The sequence below is a fragment of the Labeo rohita genome, chromosome 3, assembly GCF_022985175.1.
Source record: "Labeo rohita strain BAU-BD-2019 chromosome 3, IGBB_LRoh.1.0, whole genome shotgun sequence".
Lineage (NCBI taxonomy): Eukaryota > Metazoa > Chordata > Actinopteri > Cypriniformes > Cyprinidae > Labeo > Labeo rohita.
In genome coordinates this window covers 27,047,758-27,069,202 of record NC_066871.1, presented here as the reverse complement: position 1 = coordinate 27,069,202, position 21,445 = coordinate 27,047,758, and the positions used below count along the sequence as shown (strand labels likewise).

Sequence of the window (21,445 nt, the reverse complement as noted above, 5' to 3'; positions counted from 1 at the left end):
ACAGTGCACAAATAAAATTGTTTGATTTTGTAATTATGACGCGTTTTGGTGTATTTCACAGTTCTATTGTTAGTCACAGCATGTCGGGAAAACGCCCTTTGTACCCCATGGTAAACGTAAATAAAAAAAGTAAATATTACATGACAGGTAATGTTAAACTATTGCAGAACTAAAAACAGCAATAATAATAATAAAATTAATGTTGTGATTTCAATATTCTTAAGGATTAATTTTTAGGTGTCATCAATGTGTCAGTGTTGTACGTTTAAATGCTGAAAATACGAAAGTATTTGTACGTTTAGATGCTGTAAATAAGCCAGTATTGTATATTTTAGTGCCTGTAAAAACGTAAGCGAATGTATGTTTTGTAGAACCACTTTTTACGTAAAATACATACGAATTATCATGAGATCACATTCCCCACGTTACAGTAGCCAGTCACAGACTTATCTGTTGAGTGCGTGAACACAATGGCCAATCAGAGGTGTTTAAGAACAGTGCTCCAAATGCTTGCGGGAAATGCTGGTATCGTCACATTTAAAAAATTTCAGCACTAACTGGTACCGAAGTCAATACTTTTGACAACACTACACGGAAGAGAAGAAACTGTTGAATAAAGTCATTATTTTTGTTTTCTTTGTGCACAAAAAGTATTCTTGTAGCTTCATAACATGATGTCACATGGACTATTTTAACAATGTCCTTACTCCCATTCTGGGCCTTGAACATGTCAGTTGCATTGCACCTTGCATTGCAGGGTAAGTAATTAATGACAGAATTAAAATTTTTGGGTGAACTATCCCTTTAAATCTGAGAGACAGCTTTTAATTAGAATTCCTTTTAAAGTTGTCCATCTCCAGAAGACAAAAAAAAAAAACTTAAGACAACAAATGCAATCTAAAAACTGAAATTTATGGAATGTAAGATTATCAACAGCAGATAAAAAAAAAAAAGGGTGGATTTTAAGCCACTATAAACACTGAATCTCTCAGACATTGACATTCAACAGCTGAGTTCAAAGACCACACTCAAATTATTAAGTTGGCTTGGGAAAGCCAACTTACTGAAATCCTATTTAAACTTATTCTTCTTCTTCTTCTTCTTCTTCTTATTTTTCTGACCGCAAATTTTTTGGACACTAACTCCTCCTAGACCGTTCAAGCTACATACTCCAAACTCGGGTCAGATCTTCATACTGTTCTGACTTAGTGTGCTATATCTTTTCAGACTGGTTTGAGTTACGGTTTTCTTAAAAATTAATATTAAAAATCATAAAAAGTCCCATAGACTTTCATTGACCAAAAGTCCATGTCTGTTTGAACTATGTTTAATGTAAACTGCTAGAAGCCATTGATACTCAATTAAGCTTTAAGCTATCTATGTTCTTTCTAACTAATAACTAATCTATCTATCTATCTATCTATCTATCTATCTATCTATCTATCTATCTATCTATCTATCTTCAAACCTTATCTATCTATCTATCTATCTATCTATCTATCTATCTATCTATCTATCTATCTATCTATCTATCTATCTATCTATCTATCTATCTATCTATCTATCTATTCTATCTATCTATCTATCTATCTATCTATCTATCTATCTATCTATCTATCTATCTATCTATCTATCTTCTTAATAAGTCGCTAGCATGATTTTAGATGACTAAGCAAGTCGCTAACATGATTTTAACATGACTAGCAAGTCGCTAGCATGATTTTAGGATGACTAGCAAATCATTAGCATGATTTTAACATGACTAGCAAGTCACTAGCATGATTTTAGCATGACTAGCAAGTCGCTAGCATGATTTTAGGATGACTAGCAAATCATTAGCACGACTTTAGCATGACTAGCAAAGTCGCTAGCATGATTTTAACATGACTAGCAAATCGCTAGCATGATTTTAGCAAGTCGCTAGCATGATTTTAGCATGACTAGCAAGTCGTTAGCATGATTTTAGCATGACTAGCAAGTCGCTAGCATGATTTTAGCAAGTCGCTAGCATGATTTTAGCATGACTAGCAAGTCGCTAGCATGATTTTAACATGACTAGCAAGTAGCTAGCATGATTTTAGCATGACTAGCAAGTCGCTAGCAAGATTTTAGCAAAGTCGCTAGCATGATTTTAGCAAGTCGCTAACATGATTTTAGCATGACTAGCAAGTCGCTAGCAAGATTTTAGCATACATTAATAGATAGATAGATAGACAGATAGACAGATAGATAGATAAAGGTTTGAAGATAGACAGATAGATAGATAGATAGATAGATAGATAGATAGATAGATAGATAGACAGATAGATAGATAGATAAGGTTTGAAGATAGATAGATAGATAGATAAAGGTTTGAAGATAGACAGATAGATAGATAGATAGATAGATAGATAGATAGATAGATAGATAAGGTTTGAAGATAGTTAGATAGATAGATAAGGTTTGAAGGTAGATAGATAGATAGATAGATAGATAGATAGATAGATAGATAGATAGATAGATAGATAGATAAGGTTTGAAGATAGATAGATAGATAGATAGATAGATAGATAGATAGATAGATAGATAGATAGAGGTCTGAAGATAGACAGATAGATAGATAGATAGATAGATAGATAGATAGATAAGGTTTGAAGGTAGATAGATAGATAGATAGATAGATAGATAGATAGATAGATAGATAGATAGATAGATAGATAGATAGAGGTCTGAAGATAGACAGATAGATAGATAGATAGATAGATAGATAGATAGATAGATAGATAAGGTTTGAAGGTAGATAGATAGATAGATAGATAGATAGATAGATAGATAGATAGATAGATAGATAGATAGATAGATAGATAGATAGATAGATAGATTTTGAAGAAGATAGATAGATAGATAGATAGATAGATAGATAGATAGATAGATAGATAGATAAGGTTTGAAGATAGATAGATAGATAAGGTTTGAAGGTAGATAGATAGATAGATAGATAGATAGATAGATAGATAGATAGATAGATAGATAAGGTTTGAAGGTAGATAGATAGATAGATAGATAGATAGATAGATAGATAGATAAGGTTTGAAGATAGATAGATAGATAGATAGATAGATAGATAGATAGATAGATAGATAGATAGATAGATAAGGTTTGAAGGTAGATAGATAGATAGATAGATAGATAAGGTTTGAAGGTAGATAGATAGATAGATAGATAGATAGATAGATAGATAGATAGATAGATAGATAGATTAGTTATTAGTTAGAAAGAACATAGATAGCTTAAAGCTTAATTGAGTATCAATGGCTTCTAGCAGTTTACATTAAACATAGTTCAAACAGACATGGACTTTTGGTCAATGAAAGTCTATGGGACTTTTTATGATTTTTAATATTAATTTTTAAGAAAACCGTAACTCAAACCAGTCTGAAAAGATATAGCACACTAAGTCAGAACAGTATGAAGATCTGACCCGAGTTTGGAGTATGTAGCTTGAACGGTCTAGGAGGAGTTAGTGTCCAAAAATTTTGCGGTCAGAAAAATAAGAAGAAGAAGAAGAAGAAGAAGAAGAAGAATAATAAGTTTAAATAGGATTTCAGTAAGTTGGCTTTCCCAAGTCAACTTAATAATAATCTTAAATAGTAGATCAGTAAGTTGGCTTTCTCAAGCCAACTTAATTAAACAATTTTATTTGTGTGCTGTAACCCAGATCTTCAGAATCCATACGATTTGCGAGGACCAGAACCAAATTCAAGGCTTTGTCCGGCAATGGCGCCACCAGGGGGTGGCCAGGGGTGGCCGTGGCCACCCCTGGCCGACTCCTGGCCACCCCATTGGCCACCCCACTGGCCAGTATAAATTTTAGTAGCATCAGTTATGCATCATCCCTAATGCACAGCCAGGCAGGCAAGCCGCTCTAGACCTTCGATCGCACACAGTAGCCAGCCCTCTCCCCCGCCCCGCCCCGCCCCTCCGTCCATGCCACTGTTGCGCGCTCAGACAGCAACAGCTCAGCGCGTGCCCGTCGGTCAACAATTTCAAAAGAAGTTAAGAAAGAAGACAGAAGACTACCGGTAAGTAAATAAGTCAAAAATATTCTTTACTAAAAGAAGAAGGGGAATTATGTGTCGTGACATGTGCTTTTTAAATTCCAAATGGTTACAGTATACTGTTACAGCAGCTTTTTGGTGTGTTTTTGACACGTTTTGACAAGAGTTACCTAGCTAACGTCGTTAGCTGGTGCATGTATATGTTATGTCAATTTTGTATCTGCCAGTATCTGCTTTTCCCCAGTAACTGTTTTGTTTGCAATAAATGTACACCTTATGCCAAATATAATTGCAAAATAAAAAGAATTGTTGTGCAACTCAAAATGTTAACTGTACTGTTATTAGTCTATGCACATTATATCATTAGTAACATTAAATATAACACAATAAACCAAAGTATTTCCTTAAGTCTTTCTGATAGTTTTCTACAGGCCGGTTTACTACAACAGTAGAATAAAATTCTGAAATTATGGTTTATAGTTTTGGTGTGCCACCCCAAGATTTTAAGTGGCCCCATCTGGCCACCCCTATGAAAAATTTCTGGAGGCGCCACTGTTGTCCGGCGATCTTCATCTCCATCTCTAGCAGCGAGTCCAGCAGCAACAGCCATAAACCAGTGCTAAAGTGCATTTTGCGACAGGAAAATCGGACGTTCATTGGCTCTCGCCTGCATTCGTCACAGATTACGACATGTCGTGTTTCTGGTGAGATGTGTTGGAATGACGCGCGGGCGCCTTCGAGGAGTGGATCAAGACAATAATCTGGATAATATTTTCAGCGATTAACAATTTAAATTCTGCTCTCATCCTACTGCACCTCAAACCTACTGTATTCCGCCAGAGAGGACTGCGGCTGCAAACGCATCGTTATTTGGATTAATTACTTTTTTGTATGGCTGTTGACATTTTTGCAATAAATAAATGATTGTGATTGCACTTTCCTGTTTTTAATATTTTTTATTACTGTTCAGTCATAGTTAACGTTAGGTTTATATGGGATTATTTTTGTGCCAATAAGAATGAACGTAACTTTATAAAACTGAACGTAACTTTCCAAGAAACGATCAAAAATATGTCACTGCAAAAGAAGAAAAACACAATGAAAATGAAAAAATGAACTCAGTCGCACGAATTTAACATGCTCTTCAAATATGCTTCATTCTTTGTTAATGATTTTCAAAGAATCGTTTTCGCGAATCATGGATTCTGAATGCGTTGCCACAGCTTTCGCTTACGCTTTGCAAATTTTCGTTTGCTGTTTTGGCACAAACCTCTCGTGGGGGCGGGCTTAACAGCGATCTACTCTGATTGGCTAATGAGCTTTTGATGGACAGTTGCTCTCGGACCTGGAAGCACAGACGGTGACGTCAGTGGCGCACATATTGGAAAGTTGTTGCGGTGTGCAATACGTCGTGCTTTGTTTATAGAAACTATCACAACTGTTGCACACTGTACATGAATAAAAATTTTATCGATGTTATTGATTAACGTTACTTTAGCAACACGAACTTACTTCAAGCTGCCCTGAGGGACAAGCTGAGGTGGAAGATGATGCCGCTCCGTGTCTCTCCTGGGAGCTCATCTTTAGAAACTAAGAGACGACCGTAGGTGAAATACTAATAACATTAATACTTAATATAAACAAAGCACGACGTATTGCACACCGCAACAACTTTCCAATATGTGCGCCACTGACGTCACCGTCTGTGCTTCCAGGTCAGAGAGCAACTGTCCATCAAAAGCTCATTAGCCAATCAGAGTAGATCGCTGTTAAGCCCGCCCCCACGAGAGGTTTGTGCCAAAACAGCAAACGAAAATTTGCGAAGCGTAAGCGAAAGCTGTGGCAACGCATTCAGAATCCATGATTCGCGAAAACGATTCTTTGAAAATCATTAACAAAGGATAAAGCATATTTGAAGAGCATGTTAAATTCGTGCGACTGAGTTCATTTTTTTCATTTTCATTGTGTTTTTCTTCTTTTGCAGTGGCATATTTTTGATCATTTCTTGGAAAGTTACGTTCAGTTTTATAAAGTTACGTTCATTCTTATTGGCACAAAAATAATCCCATAGGGTTTAGAGGTAGAAGTGGGATTAGCGACTATAAAAAATATTTTTAGATATATTTTCAGATTGTGTGTTTATGTATTGAACCTACCCTGTAACTTCGTTGAACAAGAGGGGAACAATCGCCACTTTAATTTACAACCCGCAGATGTCACACTTACCCTGTAACTACATGGAACAAGAGTATAATTTCCCAGTAATTTTAAAAAGCTTACGTATAGATACACCAAACGTACGATTTAATAGAATAGGTACCTGTTACGTTTTAAGTAATTCCATTATAAATTATTTGTAGGATATCTGTTTGTTACCCCGTTATTACCCAAACGTAACATATTGCTCCCTTATACTTACACGTAGGTACAATATAAATACGAAACACACACTGTAACTTCAGTTTACTTGCGCAGTTCTTTGCAGGTTGCATATCTGGTTGTTACCCCCGAATTACCAAAACGTAAAATAGCCTATTGTTCTCTTATACCTACACATACGTACTAATAGGTACACTATAATTACAGAAACGTACACCGTAAATTCAGTATACTTATGTAGTTCTTTGCAGGTTGAATATCTGGTTTGTTATCCCCTTATTACCCAAATATAACATATTGTTCCCTTATACCTACATGTACGTTCTTTATAGGTACACTATAATTACAGAAACATACACCGTAAATTCAGTTTACTTACGTTGTTCTTTGCTGGTTGTAATCTAAAGCGTTACCGTGAAAAGCATGTTAACTCCTCACCAACATGTCTATATGCAATGTGATCTCATGATAATTCCTATGTATTTACATAAAATGTGGTTCTACAAAACGTACATTTACTTACGTTTTTCCAGACACTAAAACATACAATACTGACATATTTACAGCATCTAAACGTACAAACACTTATGTATTTTTAGAATTTTAAGGTCTACAAAATGTTAAACAAGACTACACTTAAAACCATTAAAATAAATGACATTTCTGCAATCGTTTAACCATTCATGTACTATTAACTTTGTTTGCCGTGGTGGGACACAAAAGGCGTTTTCTCCGACTTGCTGTGACTAACAATATAACCATAAAATACACCGAACACGCATCATAATCATAAAATGAAACAATTTTATTTGTGCGCTGTAATCCAGATCTTCAGAATTCATACGATTGCGAGGAACAGACCCAAATTCAAGCCTTTATACGACGATCGTAACATCTCCATCCCGAGCAGCGACTCCAGCAGCAACAGTTTTACGGCAGGAAAATCGAACGCTCATTGGCTCTTGCCAGCATTCGCCACAGATTACGAAATGCTGTGTTTCTGGTGAGATGTGTTTGAACGATGCGCAGGCGCCATCACAGAGAGGATCAGGAGGATAATATTTTCAGCCATCAGCAACCTAAATCCTGCTCTGTACCTCAAAGAAACCTACTGTATTCCGCCAGAGACGACTGCGGCTGCAAACGCATAGTCATTTGGATTACTTTTTGGTACGGCTGTTGACATTTCTGCAATGAATAAATGATTGCGATTGCACGTTTCCGTCTTTCATGTTTTTCTTTATTACTGTACAGAGAGAGTTATGGTTAACGTTAGGTTTACACTTAGGAGTGTGATTAGCGACTATAAAAAAATATTTTTATGCTATATTGTTATCAAAATGAGAATTTTCCTGCATATTTTGGTCAGTTAACGTTACGTTTTATATATTACGTTTTAAATCACTTATTAATATAATAAAAAAATGCATATTTGCTATAAAATGGGTAGGTTTATGTTTGGGGGTATTAAAATTAAACTAAATTTTAAAATTAAAGTAAAATTAAACTCTTAAAATAAATCTGGCACAGTAAATATACCTAGCCACAAGCAAGGTAACACTTGAGTTATTAGTGAATGGTTAACATGTTTTTCACTTTAAAATAATGGGCCAGATCACACTAGTAGTTCCTGCGGACTGACAAGGTAAGACTTGAGTTATTATTGAGGGGTTAAGATGGATTTTGCAGGTAATTTACAATAAACTTTTTTTTAACATATTTTATATGACATATTGTACAGCCATGCATTTCTTTGAAGCACTATACTGATATTCTAACAGACATTGTAATGTGGAAAATGTTTTTGTACTTAACAAAATAAATGCAGTTAATGTCTTCATTACAGAAGTAAAAGAACATAATTATTTACTATCACACTAAAGAGAAGCCTGCCCCAGAATACTATTAATACTGAACATTGAACTAAATGCAGCTCATAATAGTGAAATAATCCAAACATGAACATCCAATCATTGCCGGCATTACATCCTAATTAAAGAAATTATATTATTGTTTGTTTGAAATGAACAGAGAACACATCCATTCATATTTTGGTAAGAGTCACAATTTCAACCAGTACTTCAACCAGTGATGGTGGTGGTGTTCATAAATTAGTTTGCACAAAGAACCAAAAGAATTGTTCATTTTATAAATGTTACTGTTGTGATTATTAATTAATTAGTTATTCTTTATGAATTGGTCACAGTTCACAAGTAGTTCTCAATGACAATTTTTATTTTAGTAATCATCAAATACCTAATAAGGGACTCCCTTTGTCCAAACTAACCTACTGCTTAGTTAATCTTGCTTCTATATTAGTTAATAGTATTACAGTTTTTCTCGATTGCTAAAACACTATAACCAGTCTTTTGAACTAAAATTTCAAAACCATAATGCCATTTTTCAAAAAGCACACCCATTTCCCTGAACTATAAACACTATTCCCCTGCTTTAACACATGAGTCAGATTTGGTGAACTGTTACTGCAAAACTCTACACACAAATCCCTACATTTCTCAGTGCTTACACCATGTGATCATTTAGAAAGCACTAGCATTCAGTATTGTTCACTCAAGTCTGCAAAGTTTGAGCTCAATTAGCACACAATTACCCAAGTGGAAACACTAGAAGTCAAAAATGATCACACACCATTCAGAACCTTCGATGGAGATAAAAGTGCTAAAGTCATCAGCTTACAGTTTGTTGCTTTTCTCAGATCAGAAATTAAATTCCCAAAACTACTTGTTCAACCTCCACATCATCTAGTCAGTTGGGCACATCATAAAATGTTTCTAATTTTTTTTTAACAAGTTGCGTTTGCTTTGGTACGATCATGCAACTGATTATGCAACTGATTTGTCTGCTGTTTCCTACATTATCAGTTCCTATTGTCATGTTGCTATAGTCTTTCCCCTCAAAACATCAATTCATTAGCTCATCGTATATGTCTTTGCAGTAAATGCTATTTTTTTTATCTAGCTTTCAAGCATATTCTACACATTTCTATCAGACTTTTTGTAAATTTGCCATGAGTTGTTCAAGTGAATATTGACTTTCACTAATGTAGACACTACAGATCAACCAGTGATAAAGCAGTTCTCTGAAACAGCTCAAAGGTACATCTCAACATCTCGTGAACCTTCAACTGGAAAGCATATATAGACAGAGGACAACACAAGAGTTACAAATTCTGACAGTGCACTTTCTAATTTATATTTCGCCATTTGCCCATATTTCACTTTTCTATTTCACAATGACTTTGTAATGTATGTATATTTTATATCATTTTTTTTACAGTTTTTCTCGATTGCTAAAACACTATAACCAGTCTTTTGAACTAAAATTTCAAAACTATAACGCCATTTTTTAAAAAGCATACCCATTTCCCTAAACTATAAACACTATTCCCTGCTTTGACACATGAGTCAGATTTGGTGAACTGTTACTGCAAAACTCTACACACAAATCCCTACATTTTTCAGTGCTTACACCATGTGGTCATTTAGAAAGCACTAGCATTCAATAATGTTAACTTAAGTCAGCACAGCTTGAGCTCAGTTAGCACACAATTAACCAAGTGGAAACACTAGGAGTCAAAATTTATCACACACCAATCAGAACCTTTGATGGATAGATAAAAGGGCCAAAGTCAGCTCGTTCAGGTTTGAAACAATGGATTCAAAGAGATGCAAAGGAAGAGGTCGAGGACACCAGAGAGGAGGAGGAGGAGGAGGAGGTAGAGGTAGAGGAGGTGGTGAAGGAGGAGGGAGTGGAGGAGGATGTAGTGAAGGAGGAGGGAGAGGAGTAGGAGAAGGAGGTCAAGGACACCAGAGAGGAGGAGGAGGAGGAGGAAGAAGAGGTAGAGGAGGTGGTGACGGAGGAGGTAGAGGAGGAGGAGAAGGAGGTCAAGGACACCAGAGAGGAGGAGGAGGAGGAGGAAGAAGAGGTAGAGGAGGTGGTGACGGAGGAGGGAGAGGAGGAGAAGAACGAGGTCAAGGACACCAGAGAGGAGGAGGCGGAGGAAGAAGAGGTAGAGGAGGTGGTGACGGAGGAGGTAGAGGAGGAGGAGAAGGAGGTCAAGGACACCAGAGAGGAGGACGAGGAGGACGAGGAGGACAAGGAGGACGATGGCAACAAGGAAGGGGAAGAGCAAGGGCAAGGAGACAAGCGGTCTCGGATGAAATTCGAGCCACTTTAGTTGACCATGTCCTTGTCCATGGTATGACTATGAGGGAGGCTGGGCAACGAGTACAGCCAAATTTGAGTCGCTTTACTGTTGCCTCCATCATCAGAACCTTCAGGGAGGAAAACAGGTAGGTGTACTTGCAGTAAGACTGCTCTGTACAGGAACTTTTGAGTTACTGAACTCAAGTTTCTCGAGTTTCAGTATGTTTCCTTTTTTTCCTGTAAAAAGTATGTGTGACAGTTACAGTAATGAGTGCTTCTATTTTTGTAGGACACAGAGACGACCACCTGGTGGAGGCAGGTTAAGGCTTTTGTCGGAGGAGCAAGAGAGGGAGCTTGTAAACATGGTAATTGCCAATAATGTAATCCGCCTGCGAGAGATTCAAAGGAGAGTGATTGAGGATGATCATCATTTTCGAGGGATAAATGCCATCAGCCTCTCCACAATTGATCGCATCCTCCGAAAGAACCAATTCAGGATGAAACAGGCATACCGCGTCCCTTTTGAACGAAACTCTGACAGAGTGAAAAACCAACGAGTGGAATATGTTCAGGTATGAGTTTTGATATTGTATGAAGTATTGTGTTCCATCACAGCATGGCAATTTATGCTGCCATTTGTGCCCTCTTGAATTGTGGTTCAGGGTAGCGATTTACTCTACTGTGTTTTGTGCTTTGCAGAGAATCTTTGACATTGAAGGACGGCCTGTTCCCCATGAAATTATCTTTGTGGATGAGGCAGGTTTTAACCTGACCAAAAGGAGGAGAAGGGGGAGGAACATAATTGGTCAGCGTGGAGGGAATGTCACTATGTGCGCAGCCATCAGCCAACGAGGGGTACTCCACCGCCATGCCATTCTAGGACCCTATAACACTATGCTTCTCCTTGCTTTTCTTGATGGTCTAAGACAACATATGTTCCAGCTGGACTACAGGGAACCAGCACAGCCAGAGCAGCCTCACTACGTTGTTGTTTGGGATAACGTCAGCTTCCATCGTGCTGCTCTGGTTCGTGACTGGTTTACCAATAACCCAAGGTTTTCTAACATCTTTCTGCCGGCATACTCTCCCTTTCTAAACCCGATAGAGGAGTTTTTTTCGGCATGGCGGTGGAAAGTGTATGACAGAGAACCTTATGTTCGTGTTCACCTCCTCCAGGCCATGGAAGAAGCCTGCCTAGACATATCGGTAGATGCATGCCAGGGGTGGATCAGGCATGCAAGAGGATTTTACCCCCGCTGCCTGGCTAGGGCCAATATAGCCTGTGATGTGGATGAGATTCTCTGGCCTGACCCAGACCAAAGACAGGATGCTGAGGTGGAATAATTTTTTTGTACTGTATAGTACATGAATAAAAATGTGCCAGTGTATATACATTGGTTGCGTCTTTTGTGTTCATCATGTGAAAAGGTTTTTGAGGGGAAGAACCACAAGCAACATAACTTGCCAGTTTTGGAAATATTGTTTTTAATTTATTGCACCAGTGTGTAAGACTATGTTGTAGTGTATGTGTTTTTGAGGCCTTGTGTGTGATGTCTGTGGGCAAAGTTTGTTTTTTCAGCTTGAGTGAATGGTTTTGAGTGTAGAGCTTCATTTTGACCTGAAAATAGGATGTTTGGGAAATTGGGTGAGACGTTATGGATTTGTGTTTACTGTTTTGAGAATACGAGGCATAGTTTCAAGAAATGCGTTTAAGCAATCGAGAAAAACTGTATGTGGAATTTTTTTTTTTTTTTTTTGTCAGACCACTAGTAAAAGTGTAACTGTGAATCCTATCTGGTCTTTTTCAATCAATATCCCGCATACAGTAATATGCAATTTTGAAGGCAAAGAGTAGGAGGTGAAAGAGGAAGAGGAGGAGAAGAAGGAGGAGGACGACGACAACAACAACATGAAAGAGAAATAGGAAGGGCAAGGGCAAGAAAACAAGCAGTCTTATATATTTTAGTTGACGCGTGCCAGGGTTAGAACCAATTAGTCTGTGATGTTGAGGAGGTTCTTTGGCCTGTCGCAGACCAAAGACAGGATGCTGGGGCAGAATAATTATTTTTGTTGTTGTTTGCTGTTTTGTGCTGTACTCTACAGCACAATAAATTAAGGATTAAAACACTTGCAAATGCATAAATTTGTTGTATTCATCATGTATTTTTTTTTCGAAGCAACACTTATTACCAGTTTTCGTAGTATTGTTTTGAATTGATCTCATCAGTGTGTAAAACTATGTTGTAGTGTGTGTGTTTTTGAGGGTTTGTGTGTCATGTCTGAAAGCAAAGTTTGTTTTTTTCAGCAAGATTGAGTTGTTTTGAGTGAAGAGCTTCATTTTGACCTGAATATAGTAAGTTTGGGGAATTGAGTTAGAAGTTACGGATTTGTGTTTGGAGTTTCGCAAAAGCGAGGCATAATTTCAAGAAATGTGTTTTAAGCAATTGAGAAAAACTGTAAGTTAAGTGTTAATGTAGAGCTACCCATTACTTCCTGCATAGTTACTTGTTAACAACGGCCCATTATTCTAAAGTGTTACCCATACAATTAGTGAACCAGAACACTATTTGACGATTACTGGCTCATCTGATCACATTCTCTCTTGACTTTCTTTACCATAACAAATGTGTCACAGCACAGAAGCCAGTTAAAAATCAAGGGCTAAAAGTATGTATAATAGATGTATAACAGAAATAAAGTCAGTCTGGTGAATAATAAGTGAAGCTAGTAATGCTGTTTGTGTGTTCTGTGGAACAATTTATTTTGTATATATGGTTTCCCGACACAAATCCATTCAGATAAGGGTGTAAACTTTGAAAGTTCTCTGATTGGAGAAATGTTAAAATTGTCAGGTGTTGCCAAATCCCATACGACACTGTATCATCCTATAGGTAACAGTCAAACTGAAAGGTTTAATCGTACTCTTGGTGACTTGATAAGGTCCTTGCCTGTGAGGTCTAAAGTTAATTGGCCTCAGATGCTGAACACAGTGACTTTTTCATACATTTGCATAGGCATGAGACTACTGGCTACCGACCTTTCTTCTTGATGTTTGGCCGAACCCCGAGATAGCCAGTGGATGTTTTGTTTGAGTGTAATTTTGGATGAGGAGACTGTCAATGTCAGTCAGTATGTACAGTCCCTGGGAAAGGGTATAAAGGAGTCAATGTCGGAAAAATGCACGCCAAGAGCTGAACATAATAATCGCAAGTCGTCCAGGCAGTCGAAGTAAAGAAAGGAAAAAGGAAATTAGCTGACCGTTGGGAAAGCACAGTGTATATTGTAGTAAATAAGACCTGTTCTTTGAATACATACAAGATTCATCACCCCGTTACAGGGTTAATGCATGTTTTTATGCCTGTGAACGTTTTACCATTGCCTGCTTGGGATGATTCAGTGAACTCAGACTGTGACCTAAGTTCAAACTGTGATTCGTCACATACTGACTGTCAGAAAAGTGATACTGCAGACAGAACTTCTCAATGGTTTGCTGATTTAGATGAGGTTGCAGAAATGGGTATGGGTGAATTGGAGGATGTGTCTGACAGTGGTGAACATGAGATTTGTGATCATGAGGTGGGGCAACACACTAAACAAGATGAAGGGATGGAGATTAAGGACAATTCTGACAGTGTCTAATGCTTCAGTGTCTTTGTCCCATACATTAAATGATGAGATACAGTACCACCTGTAATAGAGGTTCAGAATGAAGACTGTGTCCCAAGTTGTAATGGCTGTTGCTGATCATGATTGTGATGTTTCAGTAGAGAAACCTGTGGGGTTATCTCAACATAATGAAGATTCTTGTCATGTTGAAGCAGAATCTCATGAGCAGCAGAGAACACGCACAAGGTTTGGTACAATTATTAACCTGTGAGCAGATTGATACAGATCCTGTCGACTCAAAGGTTTTGTCCTGTAGTGGAAGTGTAACTGTTTTGTTTGTTCGTTTTTTCTTAATTTTATTTTCCATCAGGTATTTGTTTGTTTTGTATTACTTTGTGTATTTTCGTGACTGATTGTACCTGTCAATTTATCAAGAGTGGAAAGAAGATCTTGGTAACACTTAACAATACGTGTGCACAAATATGCATTAGTTCATGCTTAATTAATGCAGAGATAATCATGAGTTACAGTTTTTCTCAATTGCTTAAACACATTTCTTGAAATTATGCCTCTTTTTTGCGAAACTCTAAACACAAATCCGTAACTTCTAACTCAATTCTCTGAACTTACTATATTCAGGTCAGAATGAAGCTTTCCGCTCAAAACAACTCGATCTTGCTGAAAAAAGCAAACTTTGCTCTCAGACATGACACACAAACCCTCAAAAACGCAGACACTACAACATAGTTTTACACACTGAGGAGATCAATTCAAAACAATACTATGAAAAGTGGCAATAAGTGTTGCTTGGAAAACAACAAAAAAATCACATGATAAACAACAAACGTATGCATTTGCAAATGGTTTAATCCTTAATTTATTGTACTGTAGAGTACAGCACAAAACAGCAAACAACAACAAAAATAATTATTGTGCCCCAGCATCCTGTCTTTGGTCTGGGACAGGCCAACGAACCTCCTCAACATCACACACTAAACTGGCCCTGGACAGGCAACAGGGATAAAATCCTCTTGCATGCCTGATCCAACCCTGGCACGCACCAACTAAAATATTTGAGACTGCTTGTTTTCTTGCCCTTTCCCTTCCTATTTCTCTTCCATGTTGTTGTCGTCGTCCTCTTCCTTCTTCTCTTCCACATCCTCTTTCACCTCCTACTCTTCCTCTTCGAAATTATACATAACTGTATGTGGGATATTGAAAATTGAAAAAGAACGGAAAGGATTTACAGATCAAAAAAATAAATAAAAAATGAAAATACATTACAAAGTCATTGTGAAATAGAAATTGTAAATTAGAAAGTCCACTGTCAGAATTTGTAACTCTTGTGTTGTCCTCTGTCTGTATATGCTTTCCAGTTGAAGGTTCATGAGATGTTGAGATGTACCTTTAAGCTATTTCTGAGAACTGCTTTATCATTGGTTGATCTGTAGACTCTACATTAGTGAAAGTCAATATTCACTTGAACAATTCATGGCAAATTTACAAAAAGTCTAACAGAAATGTGTAGAATATGCTTGACAGTTTATGACAACTATTGCATTTACTGTAAAGACATATACAATGAGCTAATGACTTGATGTTTTGAGTGGTAAGACTATAGCACAGAGAACTATATGCATGTAATACATTTTGAACAACATGACTATAGGAACTGATAATGTAGAGAGAAGAGAGGGGTGGGACGAGTAGAGCTCATTAACATTTAAAGCAACCTCGACCAGAACAGGATGATTTTTGCAAAGCTGATTTTGGCAAGGTAAAAGGGTGTTGTTTTACACTACCATTGAGAATTTTTAACCAAAGTATATTATAGACTTTTCATTAAGACCCTAATGACCCCACTGACCCCTTTAACAACTAGCCTCCCTTAAATGCCAAATAAAGAAAGAAAGAAAGAAAAAAAAAAAAACAACACATAGACCAAAAGTGTCACACCACCGTCTGTCCAGCAGAGGGAAACTAAGAGCACAAGGCCACAACATTCTCCTGATTTCCTGTTTATAATTAGCTCAGTGATTTCACCTGTGCTTGGCTTGTTAGGGTGCGTGTGTGTGTGTGAGTGTATTTAAGACCTGTATCAAGTTTGTAACTTTGCTCAGTCTTAAAGTTCTCCTGTCTGACACATTTGGATTATTGCATGTTCTCTTGGAATCCATGCATGGATTATTTAGAAGGACTTTTATCCCAGATCTTGACCTGCATGTTTGAGAACTATTCTTTGTTACTGGATATTGCCTGCAAGTATTTTGGGATTTGTACCTTCCTCAGTCCAGCTCTTGATGTTGGATTTGTTGTGTATATCCAAGAAAAAACATTAAGTAAAGACTATTTGTTTTCCTCAAATCTTGCATCTAGTGACTCTCTGCAAATTTGGGTCCACACTGTTCCATAGTGTAGGGGTTAACACTCTGACCTTATAACAACACATTCTGGGTTCAAGTCCTGGTTGTGACAAAAAGAGAACAAAGAAACTGCACAAGACTGCATTTAGTGCATGTGTGCAAAAATGTAAACTGCATGGGACAATACAGACAGATACTGTGGAAAAAAAAAAAAAAAAAAAAAACATTTCTAACACAGAATGAGGCACACTGAGGAACAATACAGCAGCATGGCAATGATTCATCATGCTGTTGACGCCCTAAGGTTGGCAGTGTGTCACAAATGAAACAATATACAGAGAACAGAGAAGAATAACTGTCTTTGTTGAACTGTAACAATAGCGAATCCAGTGATATTTTTCTAAGACACCATAAACTCAACTAATTCCATCATTACTCTTCCCCTATAATATGATGGTGGTGCACAAGCTGCGGCTTTGCTCTCTGAGTGTTTGTTGTTGTTCTCTGTAGGTGCCTCTGTCGGCGATCACTTTGACATATAAACGGCAAGACTTACTAAGGATAGGAACATTATGCGGGGAATCGCATTTCGCAAAGAGTTTTTACATTGATCACCTTCCATCGGAGATTGCTCGACCGCCGGGAGTCCTTGGATTACCATACCGTGTGAAAGGTGCAAGAGAAGGCACAGAGATCAACGTCGGAAGCGAGACTGCAGATCTGGCGTTCAGATCTGGCTGAAGAAATGTCCATACAGGCCTGCCCTAACTAGTATATTTCTGATAAATGCCAGATCACTGTAAGAAATAAGATGGATGAGCTAGCAATGATGATCCAGACACACAAATGTTCATACACAGCTTGATTAGCAAGATTTAACTTTTTCTTCCATTTTGTATTTTTTGGTTAAGTATAAGAAGCACTTCATCCGATACTTAATCAGTGATTTAAAATTTTTAGGAACATACATCTCTCAGGATCTCACACGGTTTGCCAACACAAATGCCCTCGTAAAAAAAGACACAACAGAGACTACTTCTTGAGGTCACTGAAGAGAGTTAACTTATCACAGGAATTGCTGCTGTCCTTTTGCAGATGCTTCAAGAATATTGTCACTTACAACATCCTGGTGTGGTTTAAAAGCTGCACTATGACTGATAAGAATACTCTGGAGAGGCTGAGGAAGCCAGCGCAGAACATCATAAGAACACTGCTTTCCGCACTGACTGACATATACAGAGACGGATGCTTGAGACGAGTGGCACGCATAATTCAAGACTGTACCCACCCTGGAAATATTCAGTTTAACCTACAAACTTTTAGTCTTGAAATATGAATCAAAGAAACAAAGGAATCAAAGAATGTGATGAATTAAAAGCATGTTTGAACAAATAAAGATAAAGAGAGGAATGTTGAAAGAGTTGAATAAAATCGATAGATCAATAATGTCATCCTGAGATTTTTGGATTTCTTATGTTTTGAAATAAATCAATAGATGCAGAAATTGTTAAAATGGTAAAGAGTAGGATCAGGCATATGCACCTGTGGATCACACCATGAGAATTATTACATTTTGAGCCGTGACAAACTGTTATTGGATAGATTTTGATTTATGTATTGGCTCAGATGAGTTCTAAAAACTATGGGTGTGTAGGGTATCAGAGTGAATCAGACAAATGTAAGATTCGATCAGAACATTTGGTTGAAACCAAAGAGCCAAATTCCACAAAGAGGCCCAGGACCACGTCATAAATCTGTCCAGGATACCCTGCCACCAGCCAGCCTGAAGTAAGCCTAACCAACCAACTTTCACAGCTTTGAACAACTTGCAACATTAAAACAAAAGAACACAATTACTGATAATCCCAACTCAGGAAGGAGATAAGCATAATCCAAAAATAAACAGGCAGAGGGTCAAAGTCCAAGTGAGCAGTCCAAGGAAGCTAAATAAGCAAGGCTATGAAAACTAGGCAAAACTATGGCACAGAAACAGAACGAAACAATGGCAAAAACAAAGCAAAACTATGACAAGAAACAAAACCGAGGAATATAACAAAACAGGGCAAGGAAAATAGGAGAAACGCTTAGTAGAGTCCGCACAGCAAAACAATACTTCGCCAGGTTTGTTTGGCATGGCCTGCCTTTTATGGCTGCCAAACAGGAAGTCACTGTAAAAGCAGCAGAGGGAGCGGTAACAGACAGTCTATGATTGAGGGCTCCCTCTGCTGGCATGGCGTTACAATTATACTGGCTTTGCATTTATTTATTTATTTATTTATTTATTTAGCTTGTATTTTGTGTGTGTGTGTGTCTCTTTTAACTTTCTTATTTGTATTATGTTTGTATAGCGTTTTGAGATGCTGCTTTTAAAGGCGCTATATAAAATAAAGTCTTATTATTATTATTATGAAGCTGCGTATTAAAAGTGATTAATAAACAGTGAGAAATTAACTGAACATTTTTAATTATACTCTGTATCTGAAGACGTCTAGACTTTGTATCCTGTTTAGGAGACAGTATGAAAATTTGATTAATTGCACGGATTCTGTGAACTAATATTCTATGAAGTGCTCTTTCTCTGAAAAGAAGATCTTGCTTTATTAAAACAGAATGAGAAACTGCTGTTGTCAGACCTTCAACTTCTCTCTTGAAAGTGGAAGTTTACACTTCAGAGGGGTCAACATGGAGAGAAACTGATTCAATGCAGGAAAAGGTGAAACTTTCTCTTGAGAATTTTCCTAAACACATTCTGACATTCAAAATGTTGGCAGATTGAAGGTAGACAAACAACAGAGGTCACAGACAACAACACCTGGGCCTGATTGTATAACACTTCTCAGAAATGCTCTTAAAAATTAATCTTTGACTTAAGGGTCAAAAATCTTAGTACAAAGTACGACTTTTCTAAGAGTAAGAGACTTTACAATAAAGTCTAAGGCTGATTCTTAAGTGTTGACCAAGGTGACAGTTAAGTGTTGTGAACTAAGGACTACAATGATGTCAACCCAAAATTGCCACCCTCAACCTCTAAAACAGCCTAGTGAGCCTGCTCATGTAAAGTCACTGCAGCACAACACTAATTATTTAATGTAACTGCAATAAAATCATCTAATTAAGACACTATATTATAATATTTCCATTGTGCAACATTATCACAAACTATTACTGATGTTTTGAGATCATTTTCTATTGGTATGTCTCCTCATTTACAGTTGGAGCAATGATGTGAACATGAGATCCATCAGTAGCTCCAATAACTCAAAGAAAGCCCACAATCCTCATAAAAGTGGCTTATTTTTGCAGTATGGTTCGAAGGTCAAATGAAAGTCAATGAACTGCCATACAGTAGTGGCTAAAAGTGATGTTCGGCTTGGGAAATTTGACATCTTCAACCTTAATTAAAAAAAACCCCAAAAAGTTTTAAAGGTTTTGTAAACATATTGCATAGTTGTTAGAGTCAATTGTTTTATTTGTGTGATAATAATGAAACATGCCAAATGTGGCCATGCTGTCATACAAAGAAATTATGAACACATGTAAAAACAAGTGAGGACCAACGAAATATTAGTGTGTGGTCACTGAAAATTTGTTCTGATATATGTTCTTTACAGAAAAAAAAAAAAAAAAAAAAAAAAAATATATATATATATATATATATATATATATATATATATAATATATATTATTCATATCATTTTTCTTTTGACAAAAGTGAAAACGGGTCCCACAGATCCGAACACCATACAAGGGTTAATAACTGATTATGTTGTTCTCAATGTGACAGTGTGTTACAATGCGAGTGAGAGGAGAGGCGAGCGGATCCACGTGCAAGCTTTTATTAGAAGGACGAGACAGATACATGGTCAGGCAGGCAGGGTCTAAACAGTAGCGAGCATTATCCATAGGGGCGATCTGAGAGAGAGTAGTCCAATAACCAGGGCGAGAGTCCAAAAGGCAGGCGGCGATTGAGTCGTACACGATGAACCAGGCGCGAATACAAACTAGGGAACTCAGGGAACTCAGGAAACTAGGGAACTAGGGAACATTAACAAAACAACAACAAAACAACACTCCGTGCAGTGTACAAGGAAGTCCGGGGTTTTATAGAGCGCCTGATTGGTCACGGGGGGCTGACGCAATCAGCGCGGTGGAGGATGGGAGATGCAGTCCAAAATGCAAAGCAACAGTCAGAGAGCACGAAAAGGTGAGAGTGACATCTGGTGGTAGGTAGTCCGCAGAACACCGACCAGATTCGTGACATAGCCCCCCCCCCAAGGAGCGGCTTCCAGACGCTCCAACAGAAACAACAGAAAAAACAGTCCAGGGGAGCGGTGGGGGGGCCAGGGGACTGAGGCAGAACCGGCTGGGCAAGGGCCCTCCAGAGCGGAGCCAGAGGCGGAGCAGGAGACTCGAGAGCCCTCCAGGGCGGAGCAGGAGGCGGAGCAGAAGACTTAGGAGCCCTCCAGGGCGGAGCAGGAGGCGGGACAGCCCTCCGGGGCGGAGCAGGAGGCGGGACAGCCCTCCGGGGGCGGAGCAGGAGGCTTAGGAGCCCTCCAGGGCGGAACAGGAGGCGCATCATAATCTGGGACCTGGGGAAAGCAGAGATAGAGGAGGCAAACAGAATAGGGGAGAAGCAGAGAGCTTGTAAGGGGACGCCACCTCCAAGGGAGGATCTACAGCCGAAGCTGACACCTCAGGAGGTATTGGCGCGGCTTCTCCGACCGAGGGGAGCTCTGGAGCAGGCCTGTGACCAGACGGGAGCTCTAGAGCAGGCTTGAGACCAGACGCGACCTCAGGGGCTGACTTATGGGCAGGCGTGGCCTCAGGGGCACAGTGTGCAGCCCACACACACCAGATGGCAATCGCAGCAATGCACTGGCTATCCCGATAGGC

General features: G+C 38.3%; 1 long non-coding RNA gene across 2 annotated transcripts; it reads left to right on the top strand.

Moving 5' to 3' along the window:
* The first annotated feature begins 2,428 nt into the window (after positions 1-2,428).
* On the top strand, positions 2,429-3,537 carry LOC127158638 (uncharacterized). Of its 2 annotated transcripts, none has more exons than XR_007826222.1 (3): positions 2,429-2,775; positions 2,900-3,144; positions 3,210-3,537. It is a non-coding gene; the product is annotated as an uncharacterized LOC127158638 (long non-coding RNA). The 2 variants fall into 2 exon arrangements; XR_007826219.1 differs by lacking the exon at positions 3,210-3,537 and having other exon boundaries at positions 2,430-2,448; positions 2,485-2,775; positions 2,900-3,112.
* Positions 3,538-21,445: the final 17,908 nt, after the last annotated feature.